General features: G+C 41.0%; 1 protein-coding gene across 1 annotated transcript in view; it reads left to right on the top strand.

Moving 5' to 3' along the window:
* Nucleotides 1-3,885, top strand: part of GPR37 (G protein-coupled receptor 37) — a 19,277-nt gene that overhangs the window by 1,294 nt on the left and 14,098 nt on the right. The gene's annotated exons all lie outside the window — the stretch shown is intronic.

Raw genomic sequence — 3,885 nt, 5'->3', positions numbered from 1 at the left:
GTCTGGGCAGCGCCGCCCGCGGTGGCCCCGCGCCCCGCGCTGCGTGGGGCCTGTCGGCGCCTCCCTGCTGGCCCGCGGAGAGGTGATGCTTGTCCCGCTCGGACCAGCCACAAGTTTTGCAAAGGCCCCAGCAGAGGGACAGGTGACTTCTTTAGCCAGCCCGCTGGCTCTTCGTTTCCTGCCTGTGTGCGAAATGAAGAGGCTGGGCATGCTGGCGGCAGCCAGAGCCGTTTGCTTTGCGAGCCGTGGTGATAAAGGTGTGCATCACCCCCTAGCAAACACTTTTTCGAAAGAGAACGAAGTTCCTTGCGCCCGCTCCCCCCTCCATTTACCCGAAGATGAGAGGCATGTGTTGATTGACAGAGCTAGTCAGACCTGGGTTTGCTCTCCCTCAAACTGAACAAAAGTCTTGTTGGTCCAAACACCACTAAACTTGTATTGCTTCCTGCCTCTCCAAAGAGAGAGAGTTATCCCTGCAGAAAGCAATGTTTAAGCCTTTCCAGCAAAGCAAGCAGCTCCTTGCTCGAGGGAGGTGCCTTTATATATTCCAAGATGCATAAATGTGATATATACACTATTACCTTAGGCTTCAACTTCCAGATCCCTTGCTTATTTATTTGGTTTTTCTTAAAAAAATGACCGGGGTTTCATTTAAATCTCTGCCTCTTGGCAACTGTTCAGGGGCTCTGCCAAGCAAGCTTTCAGCCAGCTGGCGAGAGTCCTGCTACATTCAGGTTCTCACTTTATTTATTTACTGGAAGCAGAAAACTGAAGCTTGTTGGTAGAGTGGTAGCCCCTTATTTTGGCAAAAGGTACTATGTGCCTGTGACACTGTTTGATGTTATTCTTTACACTAAGGGTAGCAGTAGGCGAGCAAGAAATTACTGAACTGTTATTCCATTAACCCTGAAGAATGGCTTATTGGACATGAGGAAACCTGCTGTTTCTTTTATCAATATACAGAGTGGCATCAACCGCAGTTTAGAGGAGCAATAAATAAACTATATGTAAATCGCCTGTGATATTTCTTTGGGATTAGGATCAAATACTTGTGTAACATCAGTTGCCACTAAAGTAACAGCTATTATTACATCTCTACAGCAGCTACAATGTATTACTGGTACTGGTGTGGAGCTGAGGCTGTGCTATGTTTTGATGCATTAATTTGAGCTCCATGGTAGACCATTGCTGTGACGTGAAAAACTTAGTCTATGTTTTATGCAAAATAATTCATATATTAGAAATAGTCAAACAAAGAATTATGCAGTCATACAGAATTTATTTTGCTGACACTACATAGCTAGTAATGAATACAGCAGTGGACTTAAAATTGCAAAATTAAATGTTATGGTCAGTTTTACAATAACTAATATACTAACTGAAATAAGGAATATGCATTTCAATTAAAGCAATACCTACTGTATCTGAAATAATTCTAGACTTTCTAATAGTGATATTTTTTACTTTCTAATTTCCTTATGCTTGGAGTTGCATAGGAAATAGGAAGATCTTTTGTAGAGCTGATTCTACTTACATGTCAGTAATTGAAAATGGCTTTTATGTCCTGTATTATCTGACACTTGCACAGTATGGGCACATCTTTCTTGAAAATTAATTGCTTATCGAAATAGTTTGAGGTTGCAAGAACTTTGTTCTTTATAAATGGGGAAGGAGTACAAAACACTACATGTTTTAATTAACTTGTTAATTTAAACAGATCAGATATAAATATCATTTTCCAGAAGTCTATAAGCTACTGGTTTTCTTTTAAGCAAAAGAATATAAGGTTTTATATAGGTGTTAGTTTTGGCAGCTGCTGGCTTTACAGCTAAAGGCCAGTATCTGGAAAAGCATCCTAGTGATTTAGGATTACCCATGGGACCTGTACTTCTAAGTTTCATTAAAAGGTTTCAGGGTCTTAAAGTGGGGTTGAAGTACTGAAGTCTGCAAGAGTGATCCTGAGAATGACATGCAGCTGCCACTGACTACTGGAGGCACCAAAACTCCAGATAGCTTACTGTTTACTATAAGGCTTTGTAGATGCCCAGTCTGGACAGGACTTAGCAGCTGGATGACAAGCTCACACCCACCCTGACTGGTGGAGGAACACCTAGTTTTTAGATCCCAGAGTCCCTCAAGATGAGGGGTCATTCTTGGAGCTGTACTTTGGCCTACTGATTGACTTATATAACATGAGAGAGAGAAGTCCTTGATTCCAAAAACAATGTTTTTTGACCCAGTCCAAAATGTTTTTTGATCCAGTCCCTACTCCCAGCATAGTTTCCATATATTACACCAAACAGTCATTGGATGAAATACTGATTGAACCTCAAGGCTCCTTCCTCACAGCTGAGTCTCCTCAAGGCTCTCTCCTCGCAACCCTAACCCTATGTTACATGGCTATGCTCCCTCTTGTACTCTCCTTCTGGCCTCGTGATTCTTGAAATACTTTGTTTTTTCTGAACAGTTGTACAGTTTCAAGAGAAGGGACAAGAAGACTTCTGCTCAAAATAGCAAGAAGCCTTGTGGGTAGGACATTCTTAGCGATGGGAGATGTGCATTTAAACCCTCTCAGGCTAAGGAGCGAATCGGATGTGGGTCTTGCACTTCCAAGGCAAGTGGTTGGGCTGTTATATAAGAGGTGTTATATACCATGACCTCCTCTGGCTGTATTTTAAAGTTAAGAAGTCAGCCCTTCCCAGTTCTTCGAAAGAACAGCTGTAAGTGCCTACTTAAAGGAGAGTGTTCCAAGCTACAGATCCCGAGTAGAGGCACTTTTCTGAGATGGGCAAGGTTTCTATACTCAGTTTCCAGCTAGCTAGCTCTTGGAAGGTTTGCTTTCTTTGGTGGCTTTCTGATTAGTGTGCTGGCCATTTTGGATGTCATTCTGAGATGACTTACTCTCCTGTGCATTGTACAGGGAGCCTGGATTCCACTATGCAAGAAAGTTTAAGGTACTTAAATCCTTTACTGGATCTAGTTCCTGGACACGCTCCCACCTTTAGTTTCAAAGTTGCACAAACTTGTTGCTCAGTAGAGAATATCTAGTTACCCAGAGCAAGTTACATAAATGTGATATGACTCAGCTTCACTTTGTACTGTATATAAGTCTTAACTAATCTAAATTAACAGTATTGAATATTTTTAGTTTAAGGTTTGTGACTAATTACTATCTATTAGTGCTGCTTATTGGGTGTTAATAGTGCAGAATTTTCTTACTGAGCACATATAATCAGTTTTATAATTGCTTATACACTTTTGTTAAATTAATTTATTCACTTTGTGTGTGAATTGTCACTGATGTGCCAAAAAGCTTGGTCCTTTTAATAGTGTTTAATTTAAAATGCACTTTCCCACATATGATTAAGAACTGTTGTAGCAAACTGCAGCTAAGCATATGTTTTTATATCACACATGATGCCACAGTTGGGTCATGTGCAGCTGCCTTTCAGACTACATAATGGATAAATCCCTGAGAAGAATCTTGAACAGCTTTTGGAGAAATGTGCTTAAATGGATCAAAAGAGCCCTTTACATGTGCCCAACAGGGAGAGAACTGCTGCGGATAAAGTCTTGGGAGGATACAGGGGCCAGCAGTGTATTTTCCTCTTCATGTTATTTAATAATCCTACGATTGGCATCTCTTCAATCTATCCACTGTTTTATTTAGGGCCCTAGATTTGTATTTAGATATCCAATATAGACATACAAGATTTTAAAATTTGGCTTACATAATTGTGTTCCTTTCCCACCTGTTTTTCTGAATATAATTCTCTTTAAAGAAGCTTTAGGAGCAGCCACAGGTCAGAATCTGCAGTATGGAGGGCAAGCAGCAACGTGGAATGAAGTGGAGTTGGCAGCTTCCCTTCTGCCAAGCTCTCTAAA

Source organism: Gavialis gangeticus, unplaced genomic scaffold, assembly GCF_001723915.1.
Source record: "Gavialis gangeticus isolate Ggan-Ray unplaced genomic scaffold, GavGan_comp1, whole genome shotgun sequence".
NCBI lineage: Eukaryota > Metazoa > Chordata > Crocodylia > Gavialidae > Gavialis > Gavialis gangeticus.
The sequence above is the reverse complement of the archived record's forward strand: the minus strand, read 5'-3'. Positions and strand labels throughout refer to the sequence as shown.